Source organism: Pyrgilauda ruficollis, unplaced genomic scaffold, assembly GCF_017590135.1.
Source record: "Pyrgilauda ruficollis isolate IOZ18807 unplaced genomic scaffold, ASM1759013v1 scaffold116, whole genome shotgun sequence".
Taxonomy (NCBI): domain Eukaryota; kingdom Metazoa; phylum Chordata; class Aves; order Passeriformes; family Passeridae; genus Pyrgilauda; species Pyrgilauda ruficollis.
The window spans coordinates 823304-846490 of NW_024509877.1; the positions used below are offsets into that span (position 1 = coordinate 823304).

General features: G+C 37.9%; 1 protein-coding gene across 1 annotated transcript in view; it reads left to right on the forward strand.

Moving 5' to 3' along the window:
* Positions 1 to 23187, forward strand: part of MOCOS (molybdenum cofactor sulfurase) — a 210792-nt gene that overhangs the window by 132758 nt on the left and 54847 nt on the right. The gene's annotated exons all lie outside the window — the stretch shown is intronic.

Consider the following 23187-nt stretch of genomic DNA (forward strand, 5'->3'; position numbering starts at 1 on the left):
AAAAATATGAGTAAGGTCCAAAGGCAGCAGAGACCTCTGGTAATTTTATATTAACATAGTATAGGTGGAGAACAGAAGTTCCATGGACTGTCTTAGAGAAAAATGTGGAAAATACTTAAGTGCCACCCTATAAATCAGATGTTTCTTATAATCTAAAATGTGTGATGCAGTCCTGATTGCCTCACCACACAAGAACATCCACTGAATTGGAGGGTGCTCAGCAATAAGCAGCAGCACAAATGAGTGCTCAAATGAATGGAGACTAAAATAATCAGTGGCATACAGTGGAAGCCTGTATGGACTTAAAACCCTGTTTAGCAGAACACAAATCTCTGTGTTTTCCTGCATATCTTTGGTTTCATAGTGTTTGCCATATTTGAAGCATTCCCATAATGCTTCCTGTTCTTGCTGTTCTACAGGGCATTTGCTATTCTTAGAAGAAAGTCACCAGCAGAATTAGACCAGTGTTCAAGAAGCAGGGGGTAGAAACAGGAAAAGAAACTATGAGGACAATCCAATTGTTCCAATGCCACTTGATTCAATAAGAACAATAACATTAAAAGGATTTGGGGTCTGCAAGCTGCTGTTGTCTGAATAATTTACCATGTGTGCAAAAGATCGATGAGAGGGCCTTGAGCTAGCCAAAAGGCAGTGTTGATCTGGGCAGTCAAAATGCTGGGTACATCCAATTATTAAGGAAAACAATGAAGTTCAAACTCCAGAATATCTTTTTCTTGATGTGGGTAATGCATCCACATGCAATGGATGTTTGGATTGTGCAAGTTTAATTGTGAGAAACATAATGTGAAGATAATGATTACTTAATTAAATGAGTTGACATGTTTCTATTAATCACTTCCATTAAATTACTAAGCCACTTAACTGTCTTTGGCATTAAGACACACTACATGACTAGTGGACATTGCATTGGTAGCAAGTCTGGAAGGAATTCTTACCCTTCTCAAGAAGTATCAGCTAAGCAAACTAAATATGTCTGTACATCCATCCCATACTGACAATGCAAAAGGTTGAATCAGCCTCACTGTAACTTGAGCAACCCCATTAAGGGGTGCATGATTTGACCCCACATCATGAGATTTTGAGAAGAAATCATAACTTGTTCATTATGTTCTGAGATTTTTGCTCCTGTAAAATAGCAGTTCTATATAGGTAATTTTGTGTGTGTGTATTGTGTGTGATTTGGAACTGTTTTATCTTTTACATTGCAACCAACTAAAATATAAGTGGCGATTTTCAAAGGACTGGCTTTGACTGGTCTCCAAATTGTTTCACTGTCCAACATGAAAGATCTCAAGTCATGCTGTATGTTTAGCATAAGGCATTGTGAGAAGGGTATGTGGCTGGCTTCCTGAGTTGTGGTTGGAGACAGCTGAGGAAGAGCATCTCTTGTCAGCTAATCGGGGGATAAAAGCATCAGGCCAATGGCTGCATCCAGCACAGAAAGTTATCAAATTGAAAAAAGGATATAATTATAATTTGTCTTATATTTCTCTCTCACTATTTTATGTGTATAAATAAAATAAAACCCTAAGTCCTCCCCCTTATTTCTGTACAACTGTGTGAGACACTATTGCAAGGTGATGTCTTACAAGGACCTACGTCTGCCACGTGCCGTCCTGTGGTAGGGCTGAGCCTGAGGTGCCGGGTCACTGCTTGAAAACGTGCCCGTGGTGTTCTGCAGTTCCTTCCTCTTCACCCTGAGCACAGGCACATCTGGTTCAGCAGAGCAGCTGTGCTTGGGGTGAGAGGTTGTGTGTTCTTCTGGGTCTCCATTCCACCACAACTTGTCTTTCTGTTTTTTCCAAGTACAGAAGATGATGTTTCCTGCTGGTTAGCTGGTGGAAGCACAGGCAGTAGGAGTTTCAGGGCAGTATAACAGAACAAAGGAGGCTAAGGGGCAGGAAGTACATTCCAATCATAAAATTGATGTTAAAAAGCGTAAGAGTAGAGGCAGCATTATTTTGTTTGTTCTATTTTTTTTGTTGGTTTTTTTCATCAAATTCCAGAGAAAAAAACTTGCTGTGATTTGATGCTCATAAAATCTAAAAGCAGTGGGGGACGCTATTAACAGACTGCTGCAATTTGTGAGGTGAAACAAGAAATAAATTTGGCTCATGGGTTTTAGTACCCAATGATGTTTTTTTGTCATCCTTTCTTGTGCTTGTGATGTTTGATAATGGATAGACAGAATGAGATAAAGTGTGGTAAATTTTTTGCCAGTGTGGGAGCTGCTAGAAGTTTCCGGGAGAGTAGAGCATATGTAATACCACAGTAACAAAGGGCAAACAACATCAAGGGCAAAAAACTCCATTAGACAAAACATGTGCACTTTAGTATAAAGCATTGTAGATAGAGCAGCTGCTGGAGAGAATGAGAAATATCAGGATGGATCTGAATAATGCCCAGAAATGAGATCTATTACTATTTCGCTGAAGTCTTATTTACAGCATAAAGTCAGATCACCAACTGATGTAAGGTGATTTATGGCCTAAAAATATTAATGGAATTAGTACAGCTGAGCACCATTAGGAATCTGTCCACTGAAGTCCCCACCCACCCTGTAAAAACAAGACTGAATTCCCATTGTTTCATTAAGCTTGCCTAAGCACCCTACATCATCCAAATGGCAAGCAGTGACTAAGCAGTGTCGTATTTTAATGAATATTCAAGCATAGATACGTTATTTTATTTCTGTTGGCTTTTTAATTTTCTAATGCCTTTTCAAGGTCTGTGCATCTGGAAGGGGGAGGGAGACATTTGCTCTTAGAGGGAAAAAAAAGGCACATTGCCATTTCATTTCTTTGTAGAGGTTCGTAATGCGATTACCAAAATGTGAATAACAATCAAATAATGCAGAGGCTTATTCCCTACGGATAGCAAAAATAAATTTCAGTCAAACATTTCCGGCAGAAATCTCAAATTTGTCATGCAAAGTACTTCTCTGCATTCAAACATAATGTATTTATGTGACTCAGAAACATCAAACATTAGGATAAATAGCCAGATTATAAGTACAGTCCGCTTATGAAATGATTGGAATAGAAGTGCAATTAATGAAACTGGCAGAATGGCTATGAAGCAATGTTAATGCCTTGAGATTTAAAGAAAGCATCCAGATCTGCTTTACAGCACGGGATAGAAGAGACACTTATAGATTGCTTGCCATTCTCCCTGCTAACAATCTTTGACTACCTTTTTGTGTTTGTGACTTATAATCACATCAGAAGGAAGTTAGGAGCAATTTTTGCAAGATTTTCCTGGGCTCAAATTTTAAAGGGAACTGAGGCCTGAGGGGCCAAGGGGAAGAAAATTAAAAGATTGGCAACATCATCAATTCTTTCCTTTTACTGAAAAGCCAGTGTAACACTACATACTTTAAAAAAAACCCAAAAATGAAACACAAAACAAACAAAAAAAAATCCCAAACAAAACAAAACCAGAAAAAAACAATAGACAAACCAGGAGTAGGGAAGAATGGTGAGTTCATATATCTGACAAAAGGGCTGCTTTGAACTCCTTATCCCAACTTTCCCCAAACCACTTACCTAGCAGAAGTGTTCTCTTAAGTTGCTGCAGGATTTCTTTCACCCAGATGAGCTGTTGAGTTTCTGTCTCCTTACTTGCTTTCTCTGCATCCTTGAAACAGAATGGATATAGTCTGAGATACCTGGATTGGATCTACTGATGTTTGTGAGAGGGTAGGTAGGAGTGGCATAAAGCATATAAAATGGCAGGTTTTAATAACTGTGTGGGTCCTGTATTTCTGGGGATGAAGGGTGCATGTTTGGGAAAAACAACAGGAATAAGCATTGCCTGCTCTGTATTAGTCTGTGTGGATGTGGTTTTTTTTACTGGGCAGATATTTTGGAGATGTGCATCAACAGTCTGTGATCAGTGGATTGATTTTTCAGCAGATTTTGTTAGTTTTCTGTGTCTAGCAGCTAGTGGTGATGGAATAAGCATTTAAATTTTGTAAGGCCCTTGGAGAAAATGTTCAAGCAGAGGTTGCTGAGGACAGCACTAGGCTTTGTTACCACTGTCTGATGGTAAAGGCTGACATTACTTTTAAGTAGTGAGAAGTGCTGAGATTCATCTTCCTATTGCTGGAACCTCTGACACTACCTTTATGGAGAATTTGTTGTGTCTGTTCTTACTGTTGAGTTCCTTTTCCTCTGCTCTTATTAATTATTAGTATATCAATGTAACTTGATTAGCAGTAGCAGAAATTTTTGAATTTACCATACTATAGTATTGCAAGTAAATTATACCAGCCTCCTTCGAATAATGTTAAATTAATTGGGTATTCAAATCTTGATTAAGCCTGCTCAAGACCAAGGTTTCATGATACTTTGAATACGTTACTACTTATTTGAGTACATGAATGTATAAATAACAAACTAAATAACAAACCTCAGGATGGATTTCATGAGCTGATGAGCTGATGCAGGTGGAATGCAAGTCTGGGTGACCTGTGCTTAGTATTGAATTTAAAGAATATGAAAGTGGGAAAAAAAAAAAAAAAAAAAAAAAGGAACAAATGGGATTAGGGCACCTTTATTTTGATGCTGTGCAGGATTTATTACAACTTATATACCCTTGGAGCTAGCATAGTTTATATCCACTTATCTATAGCCTACAGATCTTTATAAGAAGATTTTACCAGAAGATTTAATCAGAAAATAGACTCTATAGTTACTCTATAGTTCATCATATGGGAGGACTCCTCTGAAAAGGAAGAAGTTTTATTAGTCTCAGATTTTTCTTTTCCTGGCTTTAATGGGACCTACAAATGTTTTCCTCCAGAAATCCCTTTATAAACCTTCCCTTTTAAGTCGGCAATAATGAATTTAGGTGTCCAAGCAACCTCTGTTCACTGAAGCTATACTTCCAGTAAATGTGGAAAATTCTCAAGGGCCACATGAAATGTTATGAACTGGTGTCTTACACTGGTGATTCCCTCCCACCAGGAAGTGCATGTGAAGTCCCTATGTGCTCACATATGAGCTTTGTTTCTATTTTATGAGCCTCATAGACTACAGAAAAGTTGACAATAGTCAGGAAGATAAAGTTGACAGTAGTCTTCCTTGTCCCTCAAGCAGCACCCATGATGGTTTGTGACAAGGCACATTCCCAAGGAATTGTAGACCATCACTTCAACTGTTAAATTCTGAAACTGATTTTTCCTTCTATTTGTTGAGGCCAACTGAAGGTCTACCAAATCTCAGAAAAGTAACTCTAGAAAGGGCTAAGTCTTCTGCAAAGCTCCTTGATAACATTGATACAGCCTTTGCTTGCAGATGTATTGGACAGCAATGTATTTACTAACCAAATTATTCTCTGACATTTCATTTTTATGAAATTTAAACCCCTTTTGGAAATGTGCCATTTCTGAGCTTTTAGGTTTGGTTTTTTGTGTTTTTTTTTTCAAAGAAATGTCATTGATTTTGTACCTAGAAAATGTGGATTGTGTACCTAGAAAATAAAAATATTTGTTATAGGTTTTCTTGTATTTTTAAAGATGCTATTTTTTATACATCTTGTTAAATGCTGTCAGATAATGAGATGTGGAGTTTTTTACTTTAGAAGTTTTCAGAAGTCAGAGCTAGCCAACGTGGTGAGTTTTTCAGTTACATCACTCGGAAGGTACTTGGTGAAAAGATACTTCTCTAGGACAGTGAGTTCTACATCTTCAGGAACTCCAGCAACTACTTCCTTAAAACCTGTTTCTAAGACACTGAGAAGATGTTTGTTCATGGGCATTAACTTTGTGGTGATTTTTGAAAATTTTCACTTCACAGGAATTGCATCAGTTTATATTTGCAATTCAAATCAGAACTACTTCTTAATATATTAGAATTTCATATATAACAGGAATTTCATTTCTTGAGCAGTTGTGTAGAAACCCTCTTTACCCTTCAAAGAGACTGAATTTTGTAATACAATGAAGAAAGTCATAATCAAGTCTGGCTGCTCACAGGTTATTAAAACTGTTAGTCACTGTGTCCATATAAGAGAAGAATTAATATATCACTGAAAAACTAAACTAGCAGCATAAATAGGCAGGCCTTTTTGCTTGAATGAGTCCATATGTCTCTTCTAGGCCCACAGAGGGGGCCCAAATGTTTTGCTCAATGGAATGAAGAAAAAGAGCTCTCCCAGTTCAAGGCTGAATGCTTTCTGGCAAGTTTTTTCTGATGTTTATGTGGAATTTCCTCTTGTTCAGTTTGTGCCCATTGTCTTTTTTCCTGTCACTGGGCACCACTTAGAAGAGCCTGGCTTCATCTTCTTTACAACCTTCCCTTTGGGTATTTATGCATATCAAGAAGATCATCACCTGAAATATCTATTCTCCAGACTGAACAGTTCCATCTCGCTCAGCTTCTCCTCATATTAGAGATGGTGTAGTCCCTTATTCATAGTTGTAATCCTTCACTAGACTCACTCCACTACATCTTGGACTGTGGAGCTGCCCCACCTCTAACAGATAGGAATAGAATACACACCCCCATTTCCAGCCTAAAATAGGAGTTCAGGACTGGACACAGTGCTGCAGAGGTGACCTCACCAGCACTGACTAGAGGGGAGGGATAACCTCAATTAATGCAGCCCAGGATGCCATTAACCTCCTTTGCCACAAGGTGATCAGCTTGTCCACTGGGACACACAGACCCTTTTCTTGCAAAGCTGCTTTCCAGCCAGTCAGGCCCTGACCAATACTGGTGCCTGGGTTTGTTCCTACCCAAATGCAGGACTTTGCATTTCTCTTTGTTGACCTTCATTAATTTCTCGTTATAATTCTCCAGCTCGTTGAGATCCCTCTGGTTGGCACTGCAATCATTAGTTGTATCATCTAGAAACTTGCTGAGTGTGCATGCTGCCCCATTGTCCAAGCCATTAATAAAGTTTTTTGATGGCGAAGGACTCAGTATCAACACCTGGGGTGGACTTTGTGCCATTGATCACTACTCTCTAAGCCTGGAAGTTAAGCTGTTTTTCAGTTCCACTTAATTGCCCACTTATCTAACCTATACTTTATCAGATGGTTTGTGAGGGTTTTATGGGAGACAGTGTCAAAAATTAATAAAATCAAGATAAACAGCATCTGCTGTTCTTCCTTAATTTGCCAAACTGGTCATCCCATTAAGAACGCTATGAGGTTGTTAAGCATGTTTTACTCTTTGTAAATCCTTGATGACTATTCCTGATCACTTTCTTGTCCTTCATGTATGGAAACGATTTCTGGACTCATTTGCTTTATCACCTTCCCTGAGACTGAGGTGAGGCTGACCACCTGTAATTCCCTGAATCTTCCTTCTTACTCTTCTTGAGAATAGGAATGACATTTGCTTTCCTCCAGTCCCAGTCTTTAGGAAATTCTCTCAATCACCATGACCTTTACATTCCTTACCAAATTCCTGATTGCATCCATGTATGTTCAAACCATGGCTCTGTGTTCCTCCTGGGTCACCTGGTCCTGTTTCCACTTTTCTACTTCTTGTGTTTTAGTTTAGTGGGGAACTCCTTGTTCATCCATGAAAGTCTGCTGCCTTAATGATGTTTCCTGCTTGCTGGAATGGACCACTCCTGAGCTTGAAGAAGGTGATCCTTGAAACCTGCTTTTTTAACCTGAAATAGCATTTTTCTTGTCAGGTTAAAGCCAAATTTTTGCAGTCACTAATCCTAACTGTGAGCATTTCTGAAAAGCTGGATGAGGACATCAGCAACTGGATAATAACAGGCATTTGGGTGTGTAGACTATGTGTCTGCTTCAGGAATAATTTAAATCACTACCAAGATTTCTCATTTATTTCCATGAGCACAGAATCAGGAAGTGGATTATTCCTGTGGTTCATGAGATCATTGTACCATTCAGAGAAGAATCAATCTATGCTATACCTGTGGGAATAGTGGCAAGGGTAGAAGATGAAGCTTGTAAGCTCTTTATGGACGTAGTAAAAAATGATCATTGAAACTAATCTTAAAGATTTAGAGTTTAGCCCTTCCTGAAAAAGCTATCAAGGATTTAATAGAAAACGAAAGCTTTTCTATTACATTTGTAACCATACTCTTGCAATTAGAAGAGAAATATGAACTGGATATAGAATCCCATATGAAAGTATGAAATGCCTCCAACCTCTAGAAAGGAAACATTTTCTCTTAAACTATCTGGGCTTTCACAGTAACTGCAGGGTAGCCACATAGATTTGACTTTACTAGGTTTTTCTGTAAGTAGCTTCTTACAGGCATATAGCTATTAATGATGTTTAATTAATTACTGCCAGGATTGAGGTCTTAATAAAGTTTTTATTTTCAAGCATTTTAAGAGGCTAGTGCTGATGCAGTAATTTCTTTAAGCAGAATATCTTCATTTAGAGCAAACTTATTGAAACTTTATCTGCAATACACACCTGTTTTTCCATCAAACTTAAAATTTCTCATGTACATCTACATAAATATGCTTATGTCCCTTTCCCAAATTCTTTTTCAAAAAAAGTGTCTTGCTAAGTCACTTAAGAAGTCCAGCAGATCTTCACAAAACAAGTGCTTTCAACTCTGGTATCAGATTTTAGTGTTTTCCTCAGCAAAAAAGCCATTTACAGAGATATGTTTTATGTATTGGTTCTTAGCAAGAAGTGGTTTAGATCAATGCTAATTTTGAATTGTCAAGGTACCAAAGGGAAGCTGTAACATTTTCGTAGTTGATGGCTTTTCTGTGTTCTGCTAACACAGTGAACTTCATTAAGAAGTGGACTTCATGGGACTTGATTTTTTTTTTTTTTTGATGGAGCAGCAGTTAGTAGCAAACAAACAAGTTCATCAGGATATATTTTGTTCTGTCTCTGTATCATCTGTGCAGCATTCCAAATGTGCTTGCCACTTTGGCATATTTAGTGAGTTAAATAACACATAAATTAAACACCTAAACTAAAAGAACATTCAGTAATTTTAAAAAGTGTTATTAAATCGTTTATCTCTGGAGTTTTAAAGAGAATTCATTGTCATCTCCAAAAAAGATCATGTTTTAAAATTAGTTAAAGTTTTGGGCTGAAAACTCAAATACCTGGTTTCATGTTAATAAATACAATAGTTATTTACATGGTGTCAAATTTCAGCAGTTGCAGTTACAAATACAAATTCTGAAGAGGATTAATAAAATGGGGGAGAGTTGTTGAGATTTACAGAGCAAAGGGAACTTTCTGCAAGGCTCTAGAGCCAGGAATTCCTATAGCTTGTGTATTTCTGCCTCACAGTGGGAGCTGAGTAATGGAGTCATTCACCCAAAGCTGGAAGATGGGATCAATGCCATCCAAGGGAGAGCCCCCTCTGGGGGCTACAATGGCATTGAGAAGGCAGCTCTTCAGCCATTTCACACGTGGGAGGAGGTGAGGTACTTTCCCTCAGAGATGCCCACCACATGATATGGCATTCATGTTGAGCTGTGGATGGGAGGAGTTGAGCCTAATTAAACAGTAGCTGTTGACCTGGCATGTTTCGTAAATAGGCATGACACCATTTGGTACTTAATTGTGGTCTAGCCTCAAACAGCTCCCTTGAACTGCAGATCTGAGGCACAGCTCAAAGAATAACTCCATTTGCCTGCGACAAGCCAGGGACTGGCTGACAGAACAAGGAGTATTAGCGAGGGTGGAGACTGCCAGCATCAATAATGATTATAACTGCTGCTTCTGCCTGTGATGAGCTGCCAGCTTGTAAATGCTGAACAATTGAGTGACCTTGGACAAACCGGTCCCAGTAATGATACAGCATTTGTTTTAATATGAAAGTGACAAGAAGGAAAAGATCACAGTGTGTCTCTCTTTCATGCAATCCCTCATCTCCAAAATGGATGCATCTCATGTGAGTTTAATAATTCGTTTTATATGCAAAGCCTCTTTCTCTGGCATTAAGAAGATCTTCATTTCAAAGCTTAGGAAATTTAAAGACTGAAGGCTGGAGTCAAGAAAGAAAGATAGTTCTTATACCTGTAGTGGCTGTCACCTGCTTAGAGATAATAAAAGTACTTTCTGAAATTTAAAACTGTGCTTTGTCTCAGCTTAGATACTTGCCAGCTTTTTCTATTTGGGAGCAGTGGCAGCCTGTTCCCTTGGGGGGATGAGGCTTGGCCATGGTTGTCCTGAGGCGCTGCATGTTTCTGCCCATGATCCATGTGTGGGAAGAGGAGGAGGAAGAGGCATGGGATGAAAGTGGCTGCCTTGGCACAGCATACCCCCCAGTACTGGCATGCCTGGCCTGAGCATCCAGAGAGCTCAGTGTGGCCCCATCCCACCACTGGGCTCTCCCTCCTGCCTCATCCTTCTCCTGGTGCCTCCTCTGAAGGCTTGGGAGCCCCTCAGCAGGTTGGGAGTTGGCGTTCTCCAAAAGAATCTCCATGGCTGTCCTGCCAAATGCTGCCTCCTGAGAGAGGGAGCTGCTCTCCTGGGAGCTGGGCATCTCAGGGCTCTGTGCTCCTTCAGTCCTCCCAGGACCAGGGTGCCAGTCCTGCAGTGTCATGGTGGTTCCTGGGCATCTCCAAGCCCTGGCAGCAGATCCCAGGCCCTGCTTCTAGCACAAGTGTCCTGTGGCAACAGGTTCTGGTGAAATTCATTATTTTCTTTAATAATTTAGAAGAGCTGGAGGTGAGTAAAAGGGGGAGCATGGGAATAAAAGGGGTGTAAAATAGAGTCTGAGAATCTTATAAATTGGAATTTTTAAATTGAGGGTAGTGATACCAATTCATTAATTGAATAACATTGTAGGCATTTAAAATCAATATCTTTTTATGGCTGTGTTAAGTGGTTTTAAAGATATATTTTGCTCTCCTTTTCATAAATTAGTCTTGATAATATCTTCCTGTTCATGGAAGCAGAAATTCTCAAAATCTGTCTCTTGGCATTTTGCCATTTTGTGGCAGTAATAGATCATTCTCTTCTGATGGGAAGAGTTTTGAATAAATGTCAGCTCGACAAGCAGCTGTGTGAAGCAGCTGATCCAGCCTCTGTCTTTGGGTCAAATGCTCACTGTCTCTGCTGCAAACGAAATCCGAAAACTAAAGAGATGAAGTCCAATGGGGTGCATTCAGTTAGCAAGGAAGAATTTCAAAACACTTTGAAGGATGGATCTGCATCTCAGCATCACAGAGGATATGGAAAAATGTTCTCGCTGGTTACTGCAGGAGAGCTTTACAGCTGTGGAGGATCCTGTCAGCTTTAATAGGCTCTGAATACATTACTGACTAACCTGGCTTACAAGCAGCTGACATTAAAGTGCCTGATGCTCCTGACACACTCCTTCATCTCTTCCCTGCCTATAGATGAAGAGACAAAATCTGCAGGAATGTAATACCAGCATAGCCAAAAAGCCAAAATAGCTGAGCAGTATAGTGATGTGTTTAAATTCTATCTTACATAATATTTTCAGATAAAATTACAAACATATCACACATACCCAGAATATTATCCATAAAGAGCTGTGGAAATGAGGGGGGAAAAATAACTGTATGAGATGTGGGAAACAAATTAATCCTTTGTAACAGAGCTCATCATATGTTACAAGAAAATGTGGTATGACTTAAGTCAAAGCTTGGGAGTTGCAGAAGAAAATAAAGACTACGGTTGCTGTCTCTGGCTGTTGAATAAAGTAAGCCTTCAAGGTTCAGCTTTTAGTCAGAAATAAATCAACATGCTGTCTTGTTACCAACATTTCTTGTTATCTGCTCTGATAAAGAAGGATCTAAGCTTTTATATTAGATCACATACTGAACTTGACAGCATCATTCTGATGAAGAAAGAAAAAAGGGAAGAGCTGTAATGAGTACATTTGGCAGGGCTCACATTGCCAAGTCCTCAAAAAGAAAGGTTTTTATTTTTTTGATTGATTGATTGGTCTGACCTTACAGGTGAGTCAAGTCTCTGCAGGACCATAAAACTAATTTTTCTGACCCTTCAATTTATAGTACTTTCCATTTTCCTTTTCTGTTCTGTGTCTAAGATAGGTGAAATGATTCAACACAGCTTCTACTGTTCCTAAAATTCTGTGATTCATGATAACTTCAGGATGTTAATCAATTTATTTCTTACATGATCGGATATAGAGAAGAAAAGAAGCGCTTGAGCCATCACTTCTTTACTTATCAATTTATTTATTTGTTCTCCAGCTCTACAATGGGTGTTTTAATCCTGTGAAACTTCTTTCTTCAGATGACATGTGAGAGAGTAGAACTCTCTGGGACATTCAAGAGTCTTTAGATCAAAATGTAGGCTTTTCTGTCACTTCTCAAGACTATGTGGAATTTCTGATATCAGAATAACTAGGAAGAAATTAAGAAAAATGGACAGAATGCTATACTGTTACAAAGACTTGAGAGCAAGAGATACGCCACATAAGCTTTCTCATAATCTGGAGAGCATGGCTGTCAAAGTATGTGAGAAGACAAGAAAAAGGAAAATTCCTAACTGATGTAAAAAACTTCCCTGGCCAGTTCCAAACTCCTGAAGTTTCAGCAATGTGCTGAAGTGGGTCTTGCTGTGTAGCTGTCACTACTGCTTTGTCTCTCCTGGGAAGTTCAAATTCACTGCCTGCCATTGCCATGAAACGCCAGCTCATCCTGAATCTTCTGACCTCCCTTCATAGTTTGTATTGATGCCTTCTCCTTTGAGAAGCTCCCTGGTGAGAGTTACAACAGGTATTATAATGAAATGGAAAAGGATTGAGAAGCCATATCAAAGTCCAAGCTAATATAATCTGATAAATGCTTCATCTGATCCTGGTGTCACTTTTGGTCACCCTAGAACAGAACAACACACTATGGTTGATGTCCTTGCCGTTGCCTTTTGGTCTCACCAATTCAGTAAAATTTCGCTGTTGAAAACTGCTCAGTAAATTCAAACCATTTATAATAAACATTGAAAATGTTCTTGAACTCTTAAAAATTATTGAGGAGTTTCATGGAAGAATGCCACTGAGTACTAGTAAAAGATTTTGCAGATGGGAACCCACAAAATTGTGGGACTGGTATTGTTCTTGTAAAAGGAAACAGGGTGGATTGTTTGCATATTGTTTCCCCTTTATCCTCCCATATCCAATAAGGCAGAAGGGTTTTGGAGAGGTAAATGAATATACCAGTTCTGCATGAAATGCCAGCCATACTAATGTTTGATATGTGCAGCCTTTAAATGCATTGCCATGCATTTAAATTCTCACCTCTTAGTTATACAAGTTTCCCTGTTGGGTTTGCAGTCAAATGTTTAAACACTTTGATTTAAACAGTTTGATTAATCACTCCACTTCTAATTGGCCCAAAGTTTGCTGTTTGAATTAGGTGTCCTGCAAAGTACCTCAGCAGGGTGATGTAATTCCTGTAGGACCATCACCTAGGTATGTAAGATGACCAAAAGGTGAAGTGAGGCCAGAAAGGTTGAATCAATAAAATATTAGAGAGGTTGAGTCAAGAGAAATTAGAAGTTTGGGCGGCCTGAGACAGCCATTCTGGTTAGTTCAATTCAGACAAGAATATCTGTTGCACTTAATAAATGAAATAGACTAAATAATAATCTTTAATAGATGTAATTTCAGCTGCAAGCCAGGGTTCCTGACTGGTCAGCGAAAGACTCCAAACCAAGACAGCATTATCTACAAGGGTGTCTTGTGTGCTATTGCAGCCATTCAAGTTATCTCATGTATTGAGTTAAGCATCTTTCAAGAAGGAAAGAAAAAAAAGAAAGAGATGAACATATTTAATCAAGTTTTTTAATTCTAGGTATTGAATACTGAGGTATGAAATACTGAGGTGAGTATAGTATTTGCATATCTCGAGTTGTGCAGAACCTCTCTGTGGCCAAAGGTCATGGAGATAAGTGTGTGCCAACTTTCTTTGCCAACAGTAGTAACACTCAGTACCTGTTAGGCATAATGGCCATGTACAATGTGAGTCATTTCTGAGGGCTTTCTTTTCATGATGCTTTAAATAAGAAGTTCTTTTTGTGGTCATACTTTTCATTTACAATAGCAAGATTGCACTTGGTAGGGCAAGAATGAAAAGGAAAGTAATAAGGATTATCTGTGTTTTATTTCCTTAAATTGATTCTCTCCTGAATATTTCCATTTACAAATAAAAGCATTGTATATATCTTTGTAAAATATGCTGCATAAAAGAAAGAAAGAAATGCATGGTAGGTAATACTAAATAACAAAAAAACACAAGAAGAGATGTTGTTTCTGTTGTTTTCCTTCGTTCACCCTGATAGTCTTCTTTAACATCTTAAAATATGAATTGCATAGAACATATGTCTGAGGAGCAGTAGCTACTATTACCACTTCGGTGGATCTAAGGAAAAGCCTTCCCAAAACTGAGAGCTCCAAAGAAACCAGGGAAGTAAAAGTTTGGGCTTTTTTTATTGTTATGTGTGGTGACAAACTAGAATGTGAAGGCCCTCAAGGGAAGACATAGGTGAATCTGGGCCCCTCCACATCTCATGAGTGTTGTATCTTCGCCACTACCTCGTAGGAAGGGAACCTTTGCTGTTTTGCCTTTTCCTTGTTACCTAAAAATGGAATTTTGTGAACAGTGCCTCGAGCTGGACCTTCATTTCTGAAGACTTGCTGTTGTAAAAAACCCTGAAACTTAAATGATTAGGAAAATGGGGTTTTTTCCAAGCTATTTGTTTACATCTTAACTGCAAAAATCTTCATTTGACAGAGCTGCAGCAGCCCCTACTCCTTTTCCCTTCCTTCTGCAGAGCTCATAATGTAATGGGCTGCCATGGGAAGAGGCCAGGGCTTCCTCAGTGCATGCTGCCTTGCTTCTTTCCCTGTCAGTGGCTCCCTCTGTGTTGGCAGCACTCATCCTTCACCGGTGCCTTGCTCACATCAGTGTTTTCTTTTAACCTTGCTCAAGTCTGTCTTCAGAGGCAGCTCCCGAGGTCAGCGTGGAGCTTGATTTACAGCATGAGACAGCAAGTGGTGCACGTAGGAATTGCTCATGTCTTCAATACTTCAACTCTTCTAAACTGAATGTGTAGTATAGATTTTGACAGATTTATGGCATTATAGCTTCTTGAAGCTGATATAAGGCCAAGAGTGGTTATTTTTTCAGAAGCACACTACCTACAGTATTTATAAGGAAGCAAAACCAGCAATAAATTACTTTATAATATCAACATTTTCTACCTTAGTTTCCTCTTCTAGTCTTCTGTTTAGTAGATCTGCTCAATGAACTTACAATTGAGTAAAATACCTATTCCGTGCTTGCAAAATTACAAATGTTCAGTCTTAATCCAGCACACTTCCTTATTGCTCATCAGCCCCTTGACAGAGACCACACAATCCTCTAGGTGCAGTGGGTTTCAGAAGCTCAGAGGAATGAACAGTGTAATAAAACCTCCCAAAATTTAATTTATGTCAGCCAACACTGCAGGACATTCTGCTTATAAAAAAACCTGGTGCTGTTTTACAGGAGTGATTGCTTGTTGTATTCCATTTTATTTAAATGGTATGCTCTGCTGAGCATCCCCCAGCAATGGCTATACTGTAAGAAGTACTGGCATCTCACTTTTATAGCATGAACTCTTGAGAAGTGAGGCTGAAATAACATTATTGCTGAAACCTGTGTGTTGAGAGTGTGTAACGCTGTGCCAAAGTTGCCACTTTTTGCTCTCAGTTTTTCCTTTCACTATCTGTGGAATGTTTTGTGTGTTCACATGTCTCACAAACTCAACAATGAACTTCAAGAGGTCTGAGCCTGCCACGTCCAGTCAGAAAAGACAGCCACAGGAGGGAAGGTGTGTCGGTGAATCACCTTTTGGTCCTCAAAAGAACAGTGACTGATGTACAGCAGACTTCATGCTGTGACCTCAGGGTAGATTATATGTTAACTATAGGTCTCTCTTGTGGTGTTAGTGTAGATAATTGTTAAAACAACATTAGCCTCGTTAAAAAGCCTGGGAGAAGCCCTAGTGTGATTCAGTTTAGCATGAGGTTCCAGAATGCAGAGCACTGCTTAATATTGACTGCATGCTTCCTAATGATTAAGACATCAAATCAGAGAAATTTCAAGGCAGTTTTATAATTCATTGTATTTGCTTTATTACCATTGTTTCATTAATGAAACCCTTCCTTCCATGGTAGCTATTATTAGTATTAGTATTGTTACAGTACCAGCAGAGACCTAGTCTGAGAATGCAAAAAAAAATAGCAAAGCATCCTTTAAGGCTATTAAAAATTATTAAGATCAATAAATCCAAAATTTCACTAAGAAAAATATTGTTCTTTTCATTAAAAAGGATAGAAATTATTTTACTAGCTTCCTGTATTCCTGAATGTTACAAATAGAAAATGGGGAAACTGAGTGATTTTTTTTTTTCTTGTTCCATCACTATTCAGCATCATGCTTTAAGATTTGTTCTCTGGAAATTTTTCTTTTAGTGTTTTGTGATTCTTGGTTTAATTAAGTGAACTTGTGGTATTTTCTGTATTGCTGTGATGGGAAAGTTCTGTGGAGCCTTAGAAAGAGCAGGATAAAAAGGTTGCACAAGAGCAGAGATGGAGCATCTCGCTACTTCATATATTGGCAGGAAAAGCCTTGTCAGAGATTGTCAGAGAAAAAGAGGAAAGGTGTCCAACCAAAATTACATGTAAGGAAAAAGCTGTATTGCAAATCAATATGCTGCAGTGAACACCAGAGTATTTCACTAACAGAGAGTTTCCAAAAACATTATGTTAAATGTTTTGCTAATACAAAACCTATAGGAAGGTAGAGTCAAATCAAGGGGTACTGACGTGTGAGTTCTGGGCATAGTATTATCCTTTCTTCTTCACCTAATGTAGGCAGGGTGAGCTTTGAAGCAGAACTGATTTATATCCTAGCAAGGCTTTAGATTGAGATCTGTCATCTTAGGAAGGAAAAGAAGGAAGCTGTCAGGGTTTTCAAAATATTTCAAAGGGTTCTCTTGATGCTGAGGGAAAAATTTCCTGCCACAACCCCCACCCCTCCCCCTACAACATTTGGATTTCCCTTTATATTCAGTCTATTTTTGGTGCAAGTTGTTTGTATCCATTAGTCTGCAGCTCCCCTCAAGGGAAAATGAAAACAAACAACCCACAAAACTGTGAAGATGTTAGAAAATCATGATACTATCAAGTAGCACTGGTGGCTGACTCTTATAGGAAAGTTATTTTTTGGAAGAATTCAACTTAACTGCAGATCTGATGATAGTATCAGTTTAGCTGAGCAGATGACAAAGATTCTCCTCCCACTATGTTACAGTGATTAGAAAGTTGCTCCTGACTTGAATAAGTAACTTAAAAATTAATAAATAAGTGTTCATGCAAAATCAGGGTCAAATTAGTCTTATTGGCTTGAAAACCTAAGACTTACTGCCTCATTTTACATTTTCTAAATTTCCATTATAAAGCTGTGAGACAAAGAAAGAGCTTTATACTCTGCATTGTATTAGCAGACTAATTGTGGAGAGTTAAAAATTCCAGGGAACAAGCAGCAGTTAAGCTTCCACATGCTGACTCCAAGGACTTGTGTACAGCAGGCTCCATTAAACAAAGGACAGGGACATTTCATAATAAAGCAGAAAACAGGCCTGGATGTAACATTCAGGTTTCTAACAGCTGCCAGGAGAATTCATGTGCTTCTATAGTACAAGCTTCTCTTGCATTTCGTCCTTAAGAGACAGAATCATAAGCAGAAGTTGTTCTGCTGGACTGAGAAAAAACTTGAGAGATAAAGCCTTTAGAGGTAAAATGTGAGTATCACATAAATACATACTTTTAGGGATGATTCTGCTGTTCTCACAGAAATCTCTGTGGGCTCTTGTCATCCAGCACTCTGAAGGTACAGTTGGAATGCTGCTTCCATGAGGTGTGCAAGGCACGCTGCTTTTTTGAGAGACTCCCCAGTCATCTTTTATGTTGCTGGTTTTATGGTTTGAAAGTCATTCTGAAATTACCTCTGCTGAGAGTATGGCATGGGCACATGGAAGAAAAGAAGGATGGACAGAAATGTCCTCAAACAGTAAATTAAATGTATCTTACATTTTTAAGCTTATTTGAATTCTTAGACAGCTATTAGTCTAAGAAGCGGTTAACTGAAACTGAATTGTACCTGTAATTAAAATATTTATACTAATATTGAGTCAGATAGCTGGCATGTACAACTTCCCTACTTTCATGCAACTCCCAAAAATTTTTTTTAAAAGCCAAAGTATTCCTCATTATGATGTTTGAAAATTAGGAGCTGCTTCTTTCAGAATGCACTGCTCATTTTATTTAGAACAGAGACTTCGAACTCCCCTCACTGTGTGAAAACAGAGCTTGAATTAGCTGCTCTAAAGAAGTGGGAGATGGGGCATCAAAGAGCCTTCTGTTCATTAAGATAAACACTGAATATGTGTTTCATGTTTGGTTTCAGTATAACATTCTGAATAGAGGATTAAGCAGTTGCTTCCCACAGTCTTAAACTATTGAGATGGTGTGGGAGAAGGAGGAGAATAAAAGGATTTAAGCTATTATGCAAAGAATTAGCGTTGAGAGAGTAAAAGGTCCCCCTATTACCCATTGAATTCTGCATGGATTTAGTTGTGTTGAGAGTGTAACACAGCTCTCTATGTTGGACACACAGAAAGTACATAATTAGGTTGCAGGAATCCATCTAAAGTTTCAGTCTGGACACTGATCTTGTGATATGGATTCTTGCCAGTTGATTATGTACTTTCAAACCATAATATGTACTTTTCAGGAAAAAAAAAACATAGTTTCATAACTGAAATTTTCTTTTTGTGTAATTCTTTTTGTTACATCTTAACTTTAGAAAGAAGCCTGCATTATTTTTTTAGAGGTACCAATGACAACTGGGGACACAGATTTTACCCTTCTTACTCTCAAATGCAGGCACCTTAGTAGTAGAAACAGTCATGGTCCACCCCACATTGTGTTCCCCAAACTGATTTTTATTACACATGTTTTATAGATCAAGTTGATTGAACTGGTCATGTGAGTCAGAGTGAAAGAGGGATTTGCAATCTGTCCATGACTTATGCCCTTTCTGTGGGTGTGGATGATAGATATTTTTGTGAATTGGCTGGTAAGCCATTTACAGTGGATTATTTTTAATTAAATGAGTGAGATTTTAGTAACAGTTATGACCAATATTGCATTTCTCTTACATCAGAGGAGCTCTTTTCTGTTGACACCAAGGAAATATTAATGTATGAATTGTAATGTTCAAATTCTCTGAGTGCTTTTTCTACCCTTAGTTCTGTTTTAAAAACTATTTAGTTTTTTATTCTGTTTAGTTGTTGTTAGCCAACCCATAAGGACATTTTCATATATTGGGATTTTTTAAAAAATATATATTTTGTTTACTTAATTGTAGCTGACTAGAAATTACATACATTTTTCATATATTTTTTCCTCTAGATATCTGTTACTCCTCATTCTGGGAAATAGGCTAGATTTGGTCTTACTTAGGGAAGCTATTCTCATAATTCAGGGCAAAAAACTCACCAGGAGTGGTTATATTTAATATTTTTTTTGATAAATGTAGAAGCTCTACCAAGGGTTGACTGATCAAGTTGATTATATTTTCTTCTCTTTGTTTTCTTTTCTTGTATTCTATTTATAACATTTCAGGGTTACACTTTGGGGGCGGGGAGTTGGACCATTTTAAGAATATTTCATTTTCATGTTTGCAGCATTTTGTTTAAAACAGGAGTGCTAAAAAATATCAGTGGTTGGAACACCTTGTTTGATGTGGTTTAAAGCTGAAACACTCAAATTTGCCAAAAAATACCATTACCAAGTTCATCCTCAAGAGGTTTTTTAGTGGGAAGAATAACACTAAATAGGTGACAGACCTCAGTCAGAGACATCCAGTTCTATGCAGAAAAGAACACCAAAAGAAAGCTCAAAAATTAATCTTAATATACGCTTCTTGGAGGAAGCGAAGGAAGGACGCCAAATGTTTGACAGGATTTCCAGGTTCCATGGCTGCATTAGCACATTGACTCACCAGTCTTGCATGGTGATCTGTCTCATTTGGGATTCAGTAGAAGGTGCCTACATCGTGTCTCACTCCCTGCTGATTGGTTTGCTGAGATTTCAGCTCATTATTTCTCTGCCTCGTTGCTATCTATTAGGTGATGCTGATGAATAGTGAAATCACAGTGATCTTTCTCTTATCCAAACATATATGTGAGCTTGGATTTACTGGAGTGATAGAGAATTTGTTGTCCTTAAACCTCAATTTTTTCTCAATAGCTTTTTCACACTGAGTTAGAACAATAACTGTGTATTTGTTTTATATCTCTCTTCTTCATTATCTCCAGTATTTAGCTTCTCATAATAAGAGAGACAAAATGTATTTGAATGCAGATCACAGAGGTTTCTGAGTACAGCCTCAAAACCTTAAGCACCAGATCTTTCATTCTAGAGGCTCCTTTCCAGTCTCTGCTTTACCTTAATCCCTTTGTTCAAAATCTTTTATAGGTGTTGACATATGCCTATTTGTCTACAGTTCTTTCAGGGAGAACTAACATTTCAACATTTGGGCTGCTAAAATCCTGGTTATTTTGGAAAGGAGACAATACGCCATTACATGTGTGCCATTATGTAATGCAAAACCAGGTCCATGCTAACTCAGAATCATTCTTTACTGGAATATTTATTGGACATCTGTATATCTCAGACTTATCTGATTAGATAAAATTCCACTGGAAAAAAATCTTATTCTATTTTGCACAGAATAAGCAGCTAACAAGACAGAGGTAATGCAAATACAAGATGTTATCAGCAGGCAAGACAAGCAGCAGATTTCCTACACCATGATGACAATTGTGAATAGTTTGAATGCACAATTTGTACCCTCTTGTAAGTGTGGCATAACTTCTCCTTCTCTTACATATGACTTACCTGTCTCACAGTCTCTGTGGAGAGGAATATGCATACATGCAATTCCTGTGGAAGAGCTGTAAATTTAAACTATGAATTATTATATAATTATTATATTATTATAATTATTATAAAATAAAATGTATTATTATTTATAAACTATATATTTATTTGTGGGTTATCCAGTGCAGTGACATGCTGAATCTTCAATACTTATTGAAAACAGTATTCGTTTCTGTAACAATACCTAGTCTGAGGTATAAGTTGGGATGGCCGGTCTGAGATGGTGCTGACCTATCAGAATGCTGTAGTGTGCAAACATACATCAGCAATATGAGGTGTAACAACATCTCCACAGGTTTGCTAGAATACTTTGGCAAGGAGGTTTGTACACAAAAGTAGAAGCTTGCTTTGTCAATCTCTTCTTCTCGAAAAGTTTACCATGAAGTTACTAATGAGTGCAGGTTGTGAGCATTCTCTGTGCTGAACATGTTCCTGCACACGTTACGCACATAAATACTGTGGATGGTAGTAGATAGACTTCATCTGATGTAATTTAGACATGGGATTAATTCTGACCCAAATTACAGAATGCATAAATTGTTCCTAATTTTAAAATAATTTTTGGGAGCAACTAGATGCAATTCACCTTAATGAAATAATGCAGCTGTAGGGAATAAAACACTAAACTGAGAAAAATTCAGGGCACTTGAGACCTTCTTGAGGTGAAGTATTGATGATTTCTCTGAATTGTAAGTCTTACAAAAGGCTTATGATGTGTTACTACTTTTATTCTCAGACAGAGATTTGTTCTGGCTTTTATTTTCTCTTCTTTACATGCTTACTCCTACAAGGGAGATGAGGTAAGCACTGGATTTATATAATACACAGTACAGATAATTTTGTTGAACAAAATAAAAATAAATCACAGCTATTTTCTGAATATATCCCTTTTTCTGTCAGAATAAATTTCAGATTGTTGGCAGTTTTTCCACAAGGTTTTCTGTGACATCAGACCTAATTACCACCTGTTCTGCTCCTTAAAAATATGGGACCCTGGCAACACAGCTTCCTTTCTCTGATCACGGGGCAGAAAAGCAATTGCAGGCTATTGCATTTGGATTTGTCATAATAAATAACTAAAAGACTCATCAGCTTCTCACTAATGAACAAGGAAATGTGATTAAGAAACTTTAAAGGAAAATAGCTGAAAACAATATAGAAATGATACCAGGGATGATTGCTGTGAATGAGTGACTGAAATTTCTGAATAAGAGATTTCTTAAACCAGGCACAAGAACAGTAGTTTAATCTCCTATTAAAAGATTCCTGTCAATTTGGAAAAGCTCTGAATCAGGAGATTAGACACATCTCAAAAGCTGACAAGGCAGTCACTTCTCTTAAGACAGCGACTTTCTGGCAAATGCTCAAAAATAACTTTTTTTGTGTGAGATTTTGGTTTTCTTTTTTCTATTTCAAGACTTTTAACTTCTACCCAACAATGACTAGGACATTTCTGACTAGTCAATCTTTTATTCTCAGAGACTCTAATACAAATCATCTTTCAGATCAAAATGTTCTAGAGATGCTTACCAAGTTTACTGTGGCTAGCATCTAGAAATTGCACTGATTAGCTTCTGGCATGCTTCCTTGCAAATGCTTTGCATGTTAGTATCTCATTAAATATCTTATTCCTCTTTATTATTCTTCAGGACCAAAAAAATGTGCTTCTACCTTATATCTAATCTGTTACTATGCTTTTAACGTATGCTCTCCCAAATTATCTAAAGGAGATAACACATAATAGAGAAATTCAAAAAAAAGCTAAATAACAGATGCTGCTGCAGTTCTTCTGCATGCCAGGAGAAATGTATCTTACTTTTTTCCTTTATATACATTAATAAATTACACGGTCTTTTTATGAATAAAGGCACAAAAGTCAACAAGATTACAAATTTTCAAGTGTGGAACTTTCCAGATACTCAGATATAAAAGTAATATGCACAGAAGTAAGTGTGAGATTCATAGTTACAAAGATGAATACAAAAAGGTAAAATAAAACGTGAAACATGCTCATGAGCCTCAAATAGGATACTCAGCATTACAGAAAACAGTCTGGGTCTAAAACCAAGGAAGAAAAATATTCTGCTACTTCAAGACATCTTTGATGATTCTTCACCTGTTTTTATTCTTTCCACGTGATGTAAATCCACCATAGTGCAGTGCACAATGGAAGCTCCTTCAACAGGGATATCTAGCAAAGACACAACCTAT